This window comes from Lissotriton vulgaris, chromosome 2_2 (assembly GCF_964263255.1).
Source record: "Lissotriton vulgaris chromosome 2_2, aLisVul1.2, whole genome shotgun sequence".
Classification (NCBI taxonomy): Eukaryota; Metazoa; Chordata; class Amphibia; order Caudata; family Salamandridae; genus Lissotriton; species Lissotriton vulgaris.
The window spans coordinates 293,316,417-293,335,170 of NC_141688.1; positions in this window are offsets into that span (position 1 = coordinate 293,316,417).

The window sequence follows — 18,754 nt, forward strand, 5'->3', positions numbered from 1 at the left end:
GCTTGGTATGGTGAGGAGGCGGTGACAGTGAAAATAAAGGCGACTTTGGTTTATGTTTGGCATTTTTATGCCTTTATTTGAACATTGCCATCCAATTTGAGCTTGCTCTCTCTTGCGCATTGAGACCACACCCATGGGGCGTTCAAACAATGGATCCCGCGGCTCGTGTCTCACTGGGCACTCCGGCGTTCTCTCAGGGCTCCTGCATACTGCTGCAGCACGCGAGGAAATACTGCTGCCCGAGGCCACCATTGGAGGCTACTCAAGAGGGCGGCCCTCTAGTTACATTGGGCCTCACCCACCCCCCTTACCACCCCCCCTTTTTTGTCCCCGAAGGGGGGGGTGGCGTGAGGAGGAGTCGTCAAGGGGGGCCGAAGGGCGCTACATCACGTCCGGTGCAGCAGGTAGGGTGAGGGGTACTTAAGTCCCCCTCGCCATTTTACCTGCCTCTTTGTTGCACCGGACGCGCCGTGGACACCTCGCCAGGGGACACGCAATCTCCCACCCTACCACTCACCCAGCGTGTCAGCATGGGGAGGGTGGCTAGAACGTTTTAATGTTTGATTGTGTCGTTGCAGACGGAGTTACAGGGCGATCTGGAAGCAGATGGGTACAGAAGTGTACCTCAGCGTGGCACATAGGGGTGCCAGAGCCTAACACCAGGGGCCTCATGGTAGGTTCCTGGAACCTGTGTCAGCGCCCCAGTAGTCCTTCAGACGGTTGTGGGCCTGTGCGACCGGGGGCTTGCCTAGCTGCGCTCTGCCCCGAAAGGGGCGTGAGTACAAAGAACCAATGGTTAGGTGATCCGGGAATTGATTACCAGAAGGGGCAGCACATAGGTGGTTCGCCACGGTGCTGCCTGGCTCATCAGGCGGGCAGGTGGCCAGAATGCGACCTGCCCTTGGATCGCCTGTAAGATAACCCACTATGATTACATAAGGTTGTATGTAAAAATAAACCTGCAGCTGCTTTTCCCAAGTTAACTCTGGTGTGGAGTGTGTTATTTGCTGGATGCCTGCTAGGAGGGGTGGGGGCCGGTTGCCATGATGTTACTATCAAAGCTGCACAGCCACGCTTGCATTTCACTGCACTCACGGATGTCTCCATCAAGACTCGTGCAGGCTGCTAGGGACAAAGGAAAGGAATGAGGAAGAACTGCCTTTGAGCAAGTGAGGAACTGGAGAGAACCGGTCTCTTCACAGTAATGGGAGCACTCTAGTGGGGTAGAAGCAGAAGGTGTGTGAGGCAGATGTATGAGGCTGCCAGTGGCAGGATTTGAGACAGAGGATCGAGGCGAGAACTGATGCATTTAAAAGCTGTTTGCATTGTAAAAATACATGTACCAAGGAAACTCACCATTTTGGAGCACTTTAAGCAAGGATAGCTAACTAGTGTGCTACTGACACTCCAGGTCTTACTCGCTCAGTGAAGAAATGGAGAAGTATTCCATGATGTCATGAACAGCAAAGAGGGACTAACTTCTGTGTACTGTGAACAAGGAAGAAGAACCAAGGAATATATACTGCAAAAATAGTCCATCTGCAAATCTGGTGGGAAAGTGAGCAGTAAAGTTAATCCAGTGACTCCTTTCATTCTGCAACCGGACGTTTCAGAACTCGTCTTCACAGGCCCAGTCAGACACCTTTTGTTCGCCCCATGGCGTGCCTCAGGGCTCAATTTTGAGTCCGCTATTTTTTAATCTGTATCTCCGCCCTCTCGCCGATCTAGCGGAGCGAGTTGGTCTAGAACTAATGACCTATGCGGACGATTCGCATATTATTTTTTCTCTTACTAATTTGGATCCTTCATCCCCTTCTGCGCTGAAACTAGGTCTTCACGAAGTCTTCAGCTGGATGTCAATGAACCAGCTGAAGCTAAATGGGGAGAAGACTGAGATCCTTCTCTTAGGTAAAAATAGAGACCTTTGGCAGGATACTCACTGGCCGCCATCCCTGGGCGCTTTCCCTATTCCAGCTACCCAGATCAGAAGCTTAGGGGTGCACATCGATGACACACTATCGATGAAACAACAGGTCAACAAAGTGGCTGGTACTTGCTTCACTATCCTCAAATGGCTGCGGAAGATTATCTGGATGTTGCCTGCTGATACCCAGAAGACCGTGGTCAATGCCCTCATTACATCACGGCTTGACTACGGTAACATCCTTTACCTGGGTTCCAACCTAGCCATGATCAGACGGCTTCAGCTTGTCCAGAACTACGCAGCCAGGTTGCTGTGTGAAATCTCCAGGACAGCGAGGATTTCTAAGTACCTTAACACCTTGGCTGCTAAGGGTTTTCCCGTTCTGTGCTGAGTTTGGATGATTCCCATTGTTCATGACAAGGTCAGCTCGTCATAAGCGCAGCGCAGGTAACACCCATGACGAGCTGACCTTGTCATTAGCATGGAAGGGGTTAAGGACCTGCATTGGCTCAGGGTGGAGAACCGGGTTCGGTTCAAAGCCCTGAGCTATATGTTCAAAATAAAGGCAGGAACCGCACCAAAGTATTTGGAAAAATTAGTCAGGCCCTACTTTCCTGCACGTAATCTCTGCTCTCTAAATGCAGCAAACTTTGCGGTACCCAGATTTAAACTGGCCAGAGTGGGAGGGAGATCCTTTTCCTATCTGGGACCAGTCCTCTGGAACTCCCTTCCCCCAGTTATACGAAAGGAGGAAAACTTTGCCAGCTTTAAGAAAAGCGTTAAAACCTGGCTTTTCAATAAATAATTTGGTCTCTGGCCGTCTTGCTTTCTGTGCTGTTTGGTTCTTAGTCCTGGCGCCGGGAAACCCTTTGTGGGTATCTGCGCGCATTACAAATGCAAAAAATAAATAAATAATAATAAATAAATTCTGTTATTTTATTTTGTTTGTGGGCTTAAGCAAGTATTTATTTGTGGCATTATACATATATTTGACATTCAATTATTCCTTTTCTGTAAATTTCTGCTGGGAAAGTGAGCAGTAAGGGTTTTCCAGTGACTACTTTTACTGTGTTATTTTTTAGTGTTTTGGGGCACAAGAAGGTGTGTTTATTTGTGGCATTGTATATACGTTTGTAGTTTCCAACATGAGTGTGCATTCGGTTACTGCTCCACCCATGTTATTGTAGAATCTAGGGTACCCTATAATGGTGAGGGAGGATTGGAAGGAGGCATTTGAGACTTATTTTAAGGCAATTGGTGGGAATGTTTTAATGGCGTAGAGAAAATTTGTCATGTTAAAACATCGTCTTGTAGTTGAGGGAAGAAAGTCCTTAAAACGTTACCTATACCGCAAGGCAAAGAGAATGAGAGTAGTGATGGGTCAGATGCAGATGAACGTCCTGAAGATGTGTATACTATGGCCATGTAAGCATTAGAGGAACATTTTGGGAAATGTTGAGCATAGTAGTGGAACAACACAAGTTTTTTTCATGTGTTCAACCACCAGGTGAGACAATTGAGCAGTATGTGGCGGTGTTAAGGATGTTGGCTGTTTCTTGTAAGTTCAAGAACATGCAAGAAGAAATAATTAGGACCAGATGATAAATAGGACAAGCAATCTCAAAATTCAAGAGGAACTATTGCAGATGGAGGACCCCACATTGGAGAAAGCCATTGCAATTACGCGCCAGATTGAAAATACATCCTGTTATGTAATGGAGTTAGGTGAGAATCATGACAAGAACAAGTCAGAGGAAAGTGATGTGAATGTGGTGCAGAAGGGAGGTTTTAGAGAGGACAGGCAAAAGGGGAGAACATAGACAAGGAACCCCAAAGAGAAGTGGGAAGGAATCCATGTTATAGATGTGGAAGCACACGCCGTTTGGTTGAGTCGAGTGCGTGTCCGGCTGTGAATGAACAACATTACAAGTGCCAGAAAATAGGCCTTTTCTCCAGAGAATGCAGAATGTGAAGTAAGGATGTTGACAAAAGCAATGTGAATTTAGTAAGGGAGCTTATGGAAGATGGAAGTGATGAGGATGACTGTCATAACGATGATATATAAGTTTTAGTGGTATGCGGAGTTGAAGGATGCAAATCTGTAGAAACAGATGTGAACTATCCTCCTAAGTGTGTGATGGGTGTAAATGACGTAGAGTTATCCCTAAGGGCTTATTCTTGTTCTCCCTATACTTTTTTGGAGAAGTTCATTTGGATAAGTATGAGCGAAAGAACTGAGTTGATGCCCAGTAATGCGGAAATACACGGTTAATGTTAGGTCAAGTTACCAGTGTTAGGTTATTTTATGGCGGATTTAGTACACAAGGGAATATGTGCATGGGGAAGGGTGTATGTTGTCGAGAGAGGCAAAGCCTTGTTTGGATGGAGAGAACAGCAGGTGCTGGGGTTTGGATTAGATCCTAATAGTCATAATAAGGTGGTGCTGACTATACAACCTGTAGTGGAAACATTAAAGATTGAACACCCTGAATCAGTTCCATTCTCCCTGAGTTTGAGATGTTTGAAGAAAGTTGAACACGGTAGGGTCAGGAAGGATGGGCTTGTGCCAGGGGTGCATGGAGTGAGGGTGCAAAATTGGAAACCATGTGTAGGCACTTATAAGCCTGATGTCGGAGCGGACAAGGCTGCTGCGGTTGCTGCACCTTAATTTAAAAAATCTCTCTACTGTTATTGCTACTGCGAGCCTCGTTGTTTTTAAACATTGTTAACACTTTTATCCTCTTAGTTTTCTCTCTCTGGCTATTTCTTCATTTCACTATATTTTGCATTTGTTCACCTGTTGCATATCAGTATCTCTGCCCTGTTCCAATGCAGCCAGAGTCGTTTGCGAGGCAGACGTATACAGACCAGTCATTCATCCTCCCTCACTTCCGGTGTCTGCAGGCATATCCAGGTGGTGCGCGGGCTAGTTTCCCACCATAACCACTTTATTAGCCTGATGCCGGAGCAGACCCGCAGCGGATGTGTGCCAAAGGCGCATCAAAGCAAGCCTGTCCGCACCCATCTGCGTCTGCTTCACCCCCAGCGCCACAACCCCACCAGTTTTTTCCCAGGAGTTGAGTCTATTATTAAATGCTCAAGGGGATGAACTTCTGACCCTAAATAAGGCATCTCAAAACCATAACTGCCCACTATTAGTCCTACAGAGTGAGCCCAGGCAATGCCACCAGTCCAGAGTAAACTACACTTTGCTAAGGTCAGAAGTAGTTCTGAGGCTACCCAGTATAAACACCTGCAACCTGGAACCACAAAGGTGTTCTTGGGTATGCTCATGAACGCACAGTCCTTACCAAAACATAAACAGAATTTGCAGAGATGGTGGGGCCATATAAGCTCGCCTTGGCATTTGTCCCTGAAACCTGGGTGGATGGATCCTCCGATCCAGAGATGGGCTTAGCAATCCCAGCAGGTTACACGATTCCTAGAGTGGATGGAGCTGACAAGAGGGGTGGGGGGCTAGAAATTATCTTTAGAGATGAATTGCTAGTCTCAGAGTCTGCAGCGGGACGCTCCCCAGACTATGAAGTACTATCCTTTAGGATCACGCTAAGAAAAAACTATACGTTTAAGGGCCTTTTTCTATACAGACCTCCACGGTCAAGAGACACCTTTGTGAATGCCATTAGATCTTTTATAGAATCTAGTATGGATGCAGCAGACTTCACAGTGTTAGGTGATTTCAACTATCATTTAGAAAAATTAGAGGACCACGACACACCATCATTAGTCGATTCCATGGCTAGTTTTTCCCTGAGACAGATCATCGAGCATGCTACGCATGTTACAGGGCATACCTTAGATGGCGTATTTACTTCAAATCCATCCTTAAAGGTCTCGGAAGTGCTGCCTATCCCATGGTTAGACCGTAAAGCTACAATGTTCTCATAAAGCACTGACCAGCACACCTCGAGACCTCATTACCCCCATGTCACATCTAAAGGTCGTGAATGGGGAAAGATTGACCCCACTCACTCTGCAAGGGTCCCTATCCTGCTCAAAGCCTTAACTTACCACCGGTGCCAATACTGCAGCCCACAGGCTCTCCGACTGTATTAAAGCCACAGTCGACCCACAAGCACAGGTAAAGACCTTTCTCACCAGGCAGAAAAATCTCTCAGAACCATGGTTCTCCGATAAACTAAGAGCACAGATACAAGTCTGTAGAAGGGTAGAGAGCAGCGGAGAGTAAATTACGACCCTCCGAAAAAAATACAATATGCACAATCACTGACAGAATATTAGAAACTGATAATGTATCAAAAAAGGAAATTCTATTCAACAGAAATCTTACAAGCAAAAACTCCAGTAAGGAGCTTTTCTTTACAGTTAAAAGCCTAGCTAAACTTCCAGAGCCACCAAGGATGGAAAGTAGGGCCTCATTTTGTAATTTATTTGCTCAGTCTTTTAACCCCTTTAGTGCTGCCGTCGGCTAACGGTCGTCGCGAGCACTACCTTGCCAGTGCTGCGCACGACCATTGTCCGACGCGGCCGCACCCGGTTCTTCAAACGTTCAGCACTGGCGCAGAACGTTCGAAGCAACAAACGGGTTAAGGACAAAGTAGAGACAGTGTACAAATCCTTTATGGACTGTGATGAAACCATGTTTAAGAACTCTCAAGCAGTTAAATCTTCTCTCCCACCCAATCTGTTGACTTCCTTCTCTCCTCCTCCCACAGAACAGATTACCCAGGTGGTAAAAAGGTCCAAATCGGGGGCTCCATCCGGCCCGTGTCCTCCTAAAATACTGCACCTGGTTCCTGATGTTATCAGTGAACAACTAGGCGTTGTATTCTAGGAGATAATCTGCTCAGGTACATTCCTTGACGCGTGGAAAACAACATTGATTCTACCAGTGGCGGCCCACAGTGGGAATGCTGCGGGCGGTGAGGTGTGGCGGGGCAGGGGAGGGATAGGATGGGAGATCAGTGGAGTCAGACATACTACGTCCACGAGTAAAGCAAGTGAATACAACTATTTACCTTGCGCTCGCTGCATCGCCAACTCTGCAATCTGTTCAGGAAGGGCATAGTTCCAGTCCAAAAACTATTCTGTAACAATTTCCTGCCATGCATTTGTGCTGTACAATGCGGCACACATGCAAACAATTGTTTTCGCCTGCCCTGAGGATAAGTAAGATTATAACGCAACTATATGTCTATGAATGGTTGTCGATGGGGATTTGCATCAAAACCGACGTGTGGTTGCATTGGAATGCCCATGTCCGCCTGGAACACCTCCTTAATGCAAAGTAACTCAAAGCAGTAGAAAGCACAACTTTGCGTTACTTTGGGAAACTGTCCAATGCAAATCCTGATGTGACTTGGATCAGTGCCTAGGCCCTCATTTTGGTGTCGGTGGGACCACCGACATATAGGCCATCTATGGGACCACCGACATCCAGGCCATCTGAGGGACCACCGACATCCAGGCCATCTGTCCAAATGCCGCATTACGATGCATTTGATTGGACTGCAGCTGTCGGGGATAGATCGCCGCTTCTGACGGGCTCAAGGAGCCCTTTTCTGGGCCACAGCACAAGCTGCAGTAGAAGAATGTAGGTTCCATGGCATGGCAGCCAACTACTTATCATAATGAGCGCCGCCTTAATTTGTAAATAAATAGGGGCCAGGGCCCTTGTGAGAAGATCACAGCAGCTTCTGCTATTACTTCCTCTGCTGGTAATAAATAGCAGCACGTAGTATGTCAAACTGGTGATACATCTTAATATTTCCCCCCCAATTAATCTTTATTTTCTTGCCTAATTGACATAGTGTCACCAGCTGACTTCATCTTCTTTTCATGATATGAACTCCTAAAGCTGGTAGTAATTTGTGGACTGCTGAGTTAATTGGCATACGTGTTGCGCTATGTGTCAGGTTATTAATGTGAAAATCGAATAAATACATGTTTATTTTTTCATATAACTTATTTAGTCCTTTCAGCTCAGCTGGGGGTATTTGTGTAAACATGTTAAATAAATTGCCTGAGAACAAAAAAACAAAGCAAGAGTTTGTAAATATGCTAAAATCAAAGACATGGAAAATAATGATGGCTTGGGAAAAGGAAGGTTTGGGAGGAAGGCTGCGGGGTCTTAGATCTCTCGGAGATGCGGGGCGCGAATAACAATCTTCAGGAAACCTTTGAGCACAAACGAGGAAGGAGCTCAATGCTGAACCCTTAGGAAACAAGTGTCGACAGGGCCAGGGATGAGTAGTGTACTATCAGCCTGATTCATCAAAGACCCGTTTTGCGAGTCTACAATAGCGATTCATAAGGAATCGCTATTACAGACTCGCAAAACGGGATTCATGTAGGAATCGCAAAAGAAATTGCGATTTATACACATTCCTTATTTGCGATTAGCAAATTGCTAATCGCAAATAAGGAATACTCCCCATTCATTCCTATGGGACAAAAGGCCCATAGTAATGAATGGGGAGTATTCCTTATTTGCGATTAGCAATTAGCTAATCGCAAATAAGATAGCGATTTAAAGGATGCCAGGGGTGTCCAAAGGACACCCTGTAGCACCCCTAAAGGCAAATTTAAACAGGTGTTGCGCACACACATGTCCAAAGGACATGTGTGTGTGCAACATGCAACTTAGAAAAATGCTTTTAAAAGCATTTTTCTAAGTTTTCGCTATTTACCACGAGGTCTGACCTCGCGGTAAATAGCGGGCCGAAATTGCAAATTCGCAATTTTTAAATGGATGATGAGTTGCATTTAAGGAATCTCAAATAGAGATTCCTTAAATGTAATTCCTCGCAAAATAGCAAAATCGCTGTTACCGATTTTTGCATTTGGGATGATGAATCCCAAATGCAAAAATTGCGCTCGCAAAGGGCCAGATTCTGAGAATCTGGCCCTTTGCGAGCGCAAATCACCTTCATGAATCAGGCTGATAGTTCCATGTGGGTCAGGAAGAGCCAGCATATGCAGTCAGACGCCATCTTAGATAGGGATAACATTCCCAGCTCAACAGCCAACTCCGTCCTTCATGCACACCAGTTTTGCACGCCACCATCTACCCATTATAGTTGTGGCCTATATGGCCGCGATACCCGCCACCCCCTCTCAACACACTCCCCAAGGATGGGAAACCGGAAACAGTTCTGAACTTTTGGAAGACGGGAGGGAGTGACCCTCCCAGCCGTATTTATTAAAATATGAAACAAAAATAAAACATTAAAATAACAGTTTCATATTATGTACAATTTCATTTACCACATTGCGATGTTTTGGCTAACCTTAACATATTCTCTAATACAAAGGTTCTCCTACCCGAACTAACATCCTACAAAACATTAACTTGAAATTTTGAAATTGTACATCCTAACGTTTAAGGGCCAACGGCAAGGTCGTAACCGGTGTCAAGATCCCTAAACCCGAAATATCCCCCTCACTTGTGAGGGGCGACCGCACAGAGGTGTACCTCAAGTGCAACTACCAATTTCCCTTGACTTGACGGGGGCCCCAATAAACTCGACGCCACTTAAAGGTCGTTCGAGGACTCGTGTGAGGTATCTAGAAGGTAGCGTAGACCCCCTCCCAAACCCCACACAACTTACCACATCTGCCGTCGCAGATATCCTGGCCCCGGGAAATTCCCCAGGAGGGGGCTGTAGCCCCTCCTACCCAGGAAGGGGCCTTGACCGCCTTTCCTTTCCTCTCGGCGTCCCATCCTTAGAAGGGACCGCCTACCCGTTGAGGGGCCAATGGCCACCTCCCTCGAGCGCTCCCATCCGTAATGGGTGACGCCCACTCATAGGGATCTACCAATTAGTGCTCACCGATCATGACCTTACCGCCCGACCAAAAAATAAATACGACAATTTAACTAAATTACTCAATTACAAAACAACCATAAACCCTTTCACGTATGATTACTGATCAATACTTAGTGCAGAATTACTATATTTGAAAATCCTATTGTAGCTGACCATTCTTTATTGCATACTAAGAATAACACGACAATCACCACAACCTGCAAGAAATAGAATTATCAAATCAAAACTTTATTCAAAACAACTGGCTGTCCTCAGGGGCTGGTGGGTGGGTTCAAAATTGGCTCTTCGTTCCGTCTCGAGCTCACGTGCAGCGAGGGGGTGCAGCTTCAGAGCACAGGAACAAGAGGATGCGTTCTTGGCTTGTTGCTCCTTTTATCCGTCTTCAGGGCGGGCGTACACCCGCCCCTGCCTGCCCTTAGGGCGTGGCCAGCCGCGTCAGTGTCTAGGCCTGCCCACTCGAGGGCGGGAAACAGCGCGCCCCGGCTACGCCGCTTCGGGCATACCAGCCGAGGCTCGCCTCCCGCCCAAAAATGGCTTCCCGGGGGGCTCATGGTACTCGGCCATACGTTCGGGGGGACCGAATGGTCGCCCCTTTCCATATGGCCGCGATACCCGCCACCCCCTCTCAACACACTCCCCAAGGATGGGAAACCGGAAACAGTTCTGAACTTTTGGAAGACGGGAGGGAGTGACCCTCCCGGCCGTATTTATTAAAATATGAAACAAAAATAAAACATTAAAATAACAGTTTCATATTATGTACAATTTCATTTACCACATTGCGATGTTTTGGCTAACCTTAACATATTCTCTAATACAAAGGTTCTCCTACCCGAACTAACATCCTACAAAACATTAACTTGAAATTTTGAAATTGTACATCCTAACGTTTAAGGGCCAACGGCAAGGTCGTAACCGGTGTCAAGATCCCTAAACCCGAAATATCCCCCTCACTTGTGAGGGGCGACCGCACAGAGGTGTACCTCAAGTGCAACTACCAATTTCCCTTGACTTGACGGGGGCCCCAATAAACTCGACGCCACTTAAAGGTCGTTCGAGGACTCGTGTGAGGTATCTAGAAGGTAGCGTAGACCCCCTCCCAAACCCCACACAACTTACCACATCTGCCGTCGCAGATATCCTGGCCCCGGGAAATTCCCCAGGAGGGGGCTGTAGCCCCTCCTACCCAGGAAGGGGCCTTGACCGCATTTCCTTTCCTCTCGGCGTCCCATCCTTAGAAGGGACCGCCTACCCGTTGAGGGGCCAATGGCCACCTCCCTCGAGCGCTCCCATCCGTAATGGGTGACGCCCACTCATAGGGATCTACCAATTAGTGCTCACCGATCATGACCTTACCGCCACAGGCCGGATAGTTGACCGGCTATCCGGACCCCCCACACACTCCTACCTAAAGGTCATGTCTTAAAGCCCCCAGCCAAGCTATCAGGTCTCCTATGAGTAACTCGTTCCCCACCCGGGACAAATGAACACCATCACCCAAGTACATACTGTCCCCTTTAATACAACCATGCGAAATAGAATGCAGTGTACTTGAACGGAACAATCGACTCACTTTGTTATTAATCTTCCTTACTGAATGATTCAGAGCAGAAACTGAAAGAGCCCCCCGCCACACTTTTCGCGGTATCATATGGGACCATGCGATTGTGCACCCTGGAACTCTTCTCGCTAACCAACTTACAGTGGAAAGCATTGCCTCAAGAAGTAGTCGTCTACCAGTGGACACCAAGTCGTTGCCCCCAAGATGTACTATGACTATAGCCGGCGGTGACCTCGTCCGCCCTAACAAACCCTCAAAAAATGATTGAAACTGGTCAATACAGAGCCCGCCCTTTCCGTAGAAGGACACACTGTACCCGTATTCCCCAGCCACGTGAATCATGTCACCTGCTTTGAATACGTCCGCGGCCCGCCTCACGTATGAGTGGCCCACGACCCACACCTCCTTTTTCACAGCCGGTGATGTCTGACCGCTGACCCGGTGTTGGGTCGACTGCACAGTCCGCCCCGCCTCGTAGGCTTGCGCAACTGAAAACCAAAGAAAACAAGAAGCGTGAGTACATCATTACAGCTTCACAACATGTACAACCGAACATACCTTTTATAACAGTTCGAGGACCAACGCCCCACACGTTTAACTTGTTCGACATTCAGACCCCTGGCCGTAGCCTCTGTAGCAGCCCCTATCCGAAAGGAATGGGTCCCAAACTCGCCGGGGTTCAAGCCCGCAGCGGATATTGACATCGCAAGCACCCGCTGAAACTGAAACCTCGTCAGTGGGGTGGTGTCAGCGTGTCGCAACAATGTCCCCCCCCATGATGCCACCCTTTGTGCTAAGTATTCTTCTACGCAACTTACCGGGCACATGGAGGACCCGGGAATCCTTTGTATGATTATGCAGTCCCCCATCGCACCCTGGTCGGTCTTGGACCTGACAAACGAGATGGACATTGTCTCCCCTCTGACCTGAACGTGCTCTCGGCACAGTCCCCCCGTCACATCCCGCTTGTTCCTCGCCACTAGTTCGCTTACCCGCATAGCCCCATGGAATGCCAGCGCAAAAGCGGCTCGGAATAACACTGCTTCATACTGGGATGAACACGTTGAAGGGAGTATAGATAATAACAGGGCCAGCCTATCCAGACCTATCGGGCGCCTTTCATCTATTCTGCGACCCTCAAGGCGTTGCCACCCACGTAGCGCTTTTTGCACAACGAAAGACGCTGTCGGGTCCTGGATCCCATAAGCCCTAGCCACAAAGGAAATGGCTGCCCGATGCCTCTGGGCAGTAGCCACAGATTTGCCTGCCTGATGTAAAGACAGCAGGAAATTTACTACGCACTCCTCCTGGCCCCAAAGCTCCCCTCCAGCAGTCCCCAAAAAGGCCAAATAGGATCGGAACGCCCCTTCATATGCCTTCCTTGTCCTGGGTGCTAAACTCTCTCCCACGAGGTTTCGTAGTTCGGGGCACCGAGAGACCAGAGAGCTTCGGGAAAGGGTGCCGCCACCGGGTCCGCTGTGGGCAGAAAACCCCAGAAGGCCTGCATACGGAAACGAGAAAGCGCATAAGCCGCTTGGTTCATCACCCCCGGCACATGTCTTGCCTTAAATAGGACATTCAATTGCATACACAACAAGACAATTTCTTTCAGCAGCCTCAGGATCCATTTGCATCGTGCCGCCTGGCTATTTATACACTCAACCACGGTCATGTTATCAGACCAGAATACCACAGAGTGATCTCTAAACCCCTCAGGCCAAGTTTTCAGGGCCACCAGAATGGGGAACAGTTCAAGAAAAGCAATGTTACTCGTCAACCCATCCTCATGCCACCATGACGGCCATTTTTGAGCCGACCATTGTGTGCCAAAGATGGCACCAAAACCAATGCTCCCTGCCGAATCTGTCCACAGCCCCAGCTCCTCGGAGGACACCGCCGGTTTGTTCCAGACAACTCGACCATTGAAATCTGCCAGAAATGCCAACCAAATGCGCATGTCCTGGCGAACCTCGGCCGAGAGCCTCGTGCGATGGTGACCCTCCTTCAGGCCGACCATGGCCTGAGCGATCGAGCGGGAAAAGGGGCGGGCCATCGGTATTACTCTCAGGGCAAAATTCAGCTGTCCCACCAATTGTTGTAATTGCTGCAACTTAACCTTAGACTGACTAATACACGTCTCCAGGGATGCCCTGAACCTAAGCACCTTTCCTCTTGGTAAATGAAAACAACCCTCCTCCGAGTCGAGCTCGATCCCCAGAAACTCAAGGCAAGTCGAAGGACCCACCGTCTTACCGGGTGCCAATGGCACACCAAAATGGTTCATTAAGACACAAAATTCATTCAAAGCCTGACCACATTCCGGATCCCCGGCTGCCCCTAGAAACAAAAAGTCATCGAGATAATGCATAACCTGATGAAACCCCCGTCTTCCTTGTGAAGACCCATTGCAGGAAACAACTGAACTGCTCGAAATAGGAACAAGATATAGAGCACCCCATTGGCATACATCTATCCATGTAATAGTGTCCCTGAAACATGAAACCAAGAAGACGCTGATCGTCTGGATGTACCGGGAGCAACCGGAACGCTGACTCGATATCAGATTTCGCCATCAGCGCACCGGGCCCTAGGCGATTCAAAATGGCTACGGCCTCGTCGAAAGATGCATACCGTACTGAACACACTGCCGGGTCTATCGCATCGTTTACGGAAAGACCACGTGGGGCTGATAAATTATGTATCAGCCGAAACTCACCCGTGTCCTTCTTGGGGACCACCCCTAAGGGGGAACAAACAAAGTTAGTAACCGGTGGCACATTAAACGGACCGGCGACTCGACCTCGAGCCACCTCTTTCCCAATCTTCTCCTGTACCACGGTCGTGTGCTGCAAGACTGATATTTGGTTTTTACATTTCGCTAAACCCTGAAACTCCCCCACTGGGATGCGGAAACCATATGAAAACCCGTTCCGCAACACCCCAGCGGAAGCGTGGTCCGGGTATTCGCTGAGCCAAGGAATCATTGCCATGGTATCAATCGGAGTAGGTAAAGGCGCCCCTCGGACTATTTCAGACCTGTTTGGCGCCTCCTCTACCCCCGTTATCACCCGTTTTGGCTCTGCACATGGACTCAGGATGGGACGCTTGCCCACACCCGCTACATTCGTGCCTAAATTTGCATGACCCCTGGGGCCTCGTACATTTACCCCTGTTAAAGTTCCAACAACTCCCCTTTTTACCTGTGGTGCCGTTCGGCCTGGACTGGTAGTCATTACTCGCGCCTGATCGAAAGGAGGTCCCAGAATATTGGCGGGAGGACTCCCCCACATTACTCCCTACTAATGGCAAATTCAACATACCAGTATCCGCCATTTTTGACCATGACACAGAATCGTAACAATCCCAAGTTAAGTTTTTATCATGTTCTTTCGCTTTTCTGAAAATATTATCGTAACAGAACCACTGATTGCCCCCATGTGACACGGAATACCCCATGATCCGTGACTGATAAATCGGCAATTCAGACAGTAATTCGGGCCTACGTTCGCCCAGGATGGATGTAAAAATTCCCTACGCCTTGCCCCAATTGCCAATGTTCTCATTTACCTTGAAGGCGGCCATCTTTGCGCGCCAGACACTCGGATGCATGAGCTCCTTTTGGCTCTTAACATATTCCATCTCATAATGATCGGTAAGCAACGAGAAGATGTTTACATACTCATCTGCCCATATCTTCTCCTTAATAGCTAGAGGGACGTGTTGACCCAACTTTTCCCTTCTTGACGGGGCAGACTCATCCCTCACAATCGGCAATGGCCGCTTACCTGAACCGGAAGCTGTGTCTGCGGCTGAGCCTATCCCAGGTGGCCTTCCTCCTGCCGCGGCCGGCGTGATGACTGGCGATGCTGCCTTCGCCGCCTCCCTTGTTTCACGCAGTTGCCTCATCAAAAACCGTGCGTCGTCAGCCGTGGCGCCCTCGTTATTTCTACCCAACCACGCTGCTAATTGTGCTGCCAGCTCGGGCGGCATATCCTCTCCGGACACGGGAGTGGCCACCACGGGAATCGGATTCCCCTCCGCCGGCACCGGAGTTGGCTCTTCGAGTGGGGTACAGGGAACCGGGATGTCCCCCCCAGCTGCTCCCCTTCTGGGCCTCTTGCCTTTTCCTCCCGGAGCTGCTCCAGCCAACGGACGTTTCGGTCCCTCTTCCCCATCTTTCTCCGCCATTCGCTTCTTTAGGTCGGTCACCTCTTTCATAAGAACACGCAGCATCTGGTCGGTAGTCATCCGCTTTCCGACTTTCTTAGGCATTCTCCAACAGAGTATCTGTAAGACAAACAAGAAAGATTACCACACTCAAAATTGGCTCTTCGTTCCGTCTCGAGCTCACGTGCAGCGAGGGGGTGCAGCTTCAGAGCACAGGAACAAGAGGATGCGTTCTTGGCTTGTTGCTCCTTTTATCCATCTTCAGGGCGGGCGTACACCCGCCCCTGCCTGCCCTTAGGGCGTGGCCAGCCGCGTCAGTGTCTAGGCCTGCCCACTCGAGGGCGGGAAACAGCGCGCCCCGGCTACGCCGCTTCGGGCATACCAGCCGAGGCTCGCCTCCCGCCCAAAAATGGCTTCCCGGGGGGCTCATGGTACTCGGGCATACGTTCGGGGGGACCGAATGGTCGCCCCTTTCCATAGTTGATGTTTCTATCCACCGCTGCACTAGTGCGAGGCATTGCATTGGCTTAGCTTTCAAACCACCGTTCAAAATCAGACACCCTCTTGCAATATCATACATCATTTCAGCATTTCCCACTATGACCGACCGACAAACCGTCTTATGTGTCTATGATTGAACACCTTATTTTCTACAATACAATATACATAGAGGAAGCTTTGGATCAGCCCTTTGGTCATGATTAGATGGCTTCCTTGTCGGTCACAGTTTCCTGCTCATTCTGCAATGTGAGTGTTAATGTTTGTCCCACAGCAGGGCCATGGCTTCTTTACCATTATTCATTGGTATTCTTCCACTGCTGACCGAAGAGTACTACTTTGTATCTTACTTGCTGCAGTCCATGGGAGTGCATTGCTTTCCTCATTTTTCTTCCCACCTCCTCCCTCCCACCTTTTGTTTTAGGTTGATCACTCACTATGGGCTCCCTCACCCGTTCCTTCATTACTCCTTTCTTTTATTTAAAATTAGTTTTTGTGAGGACAAGTATCTGCACACTACTACCCAGTTGCTAACTTTTGGGCCTTCCCTCCTTTGGTCATCATGTTTTCCATTTCCCAAGCACCTCCACTCCTACTTCCTGTTTATCATTGCACTCTGCTAACGTTCTAATATCTTCCCCTATTGCACTTCCCCACGCACATTTTTAAAATGTTTATATTTATCATTCCCACAAGGACATTTGCCATCTTGGATTAGGTAATTAATGATTAATTAACGTAATACAAGATGGCCACCACTCATGCGAGTGTATACACAATAGCTTTCTTCAAATGATTTTTTTTGCCTAAAAAAAATGATTCCAAGATGCACATGCAGCAATGATCTTGATTTTCTTTTTTTAATCCTACGTTTATGTTCCTAGATGGCCCAATGTTCTTTGGGAGAACACTTGGTTTTGAAAATGTCCATCGCTCCAGAGGCCGTTCTGACCAGGCGCTACGGATTGGCTGTGATGCTGATAAATCTTCTCATCTACAGAGACACTCCTATGGTTTGTTTTGCATTTAAGAAGACCATAACTGGGGGTTTACTGTAGGGTATCGGAATAAGTGAGGCCGCGTTCGCCACACTCAGCCTGGTGAGACTTGGAATTAGTAATATGCAATAGTTTATTTGCCCAACGCTGGAGGCATCTGTGTAGTACTTCCAAGGCAATGTAGTAATTAGAGCGGAAGAAGGGTGGACATGCTTGGCTTCTCTGTGGTCAACCACCGCTGCTTGCTGGTAGGCCGCTTTGCATTAACAGTAGGCGCATAGCTACTTTCGACAGAGATCCTATAGGGTCTACTACTGCCTTTTCCTGACATCAGCAATGAAAGGGGCAACCTCATCACATACCTTATGTGGTGTGCATGTGAGCATGAAGCCATTTTCCATCATCTGGAGCAGTGTACAACCCAGACTTGACATTTACAACAGTGATACACAGCAGCAAGGACATGAACATTTATGAGAGCGGAAGAAGTTCCTAAGTGGAGAAGTGTGGCTCAGGGGTTAGAGGCGGCAGACCCGGAAGCTGAGATCGGCCCCGGACCAGGGTTCAATTCCCCGCCCCGACGGGGGTTGGGCTCAATAATTCCACGGACTCGATAATTCTCGCTCCGGTGCCTACTCGACTCACGGGTTCACACTCTGCGACTCTGGGCAATAGCTTGCTTAATCTCCACAACGGCCCCTCGCGGCGGGATGCCTGGCTTTCACCTTGTGGATACCCTGCCGGGGTATCTCACAGGGGAATACCAGGACGGGTTCCCTAAGCAAGCGCATAGATGCCTGCGATGTGGGCGATTTGCGCTATATAAATACATGTACATTTACATTTACATTTACAATTGAATGCAGATATCACCGTTCATGAGCCGCTGATCTACTTTCTATAATGTTCCAGTTCTTGAATTCTGGCATTCAGTGCAATCTGTGCACAGGACTTCACCAAATGGTACAAATCCGCTCCACTAAATCGTTAGCTTGGGGAGAGTGCTATGCGGGTCTGTGATGGTCCACTCCAACAATCTTCAGAAAGTCCTTCATTGCTTCTAATACAATGTGTACTCCATTACCACTCACAATTGTTCGAGGGCAATCCTCCATAGCAACTCCAACTTGAGGAAATCAGTCACTAAGGCTAAAAACATTTATCCACCACTACTTGGAAAAAATATTCACCCATTGGGAAAAAGTTCAAATGGAGCCATGATATCTGCACTTTGAGGTCTATGGTACTACCGTAGGTCATAAAGGAGATGTTCTCATTACTTTGAGTTATCAAAGGTAGCCTTTGTGAGATTCATAACCAAATGGCCTTTGGTGCCACATTGATTATTTTCTTCTGTACCCATTCTGGTGAATCTAGCCTCCTTCCACTTCTCCACTTCCTAAATTCCTATCAAGAATATTCTATTCCTCTGTTTTATAAAAAAATTCCCTTTCTTTCCCAGGTACTGTTTCCTTTTGTGGCCCCCCTTCTATTACCATCTTTTTAACATTGCTCAGAACTAAACAGCCCTCGAGACATCATTCCAATTTCAAAGTTTAAGGCTAATACTTTTACCCACAAAATACTCTATCCCTCATATTCTAGTTTCTTCCCCATTTTCCATTTAGCAATAGGCAACCGAGAAAGGATATCAGCAACCTTCCTACTCAGTCACAGGGCATACTCCACTTGAAAGCTGTAATGTGTTACACCACCAGTCCATCCTGCTATTCTGTGGGTGACCCTCAAAGAACTCTTGCATGAGAAAATATGTACCAAGAGCTTATGGTCTGTT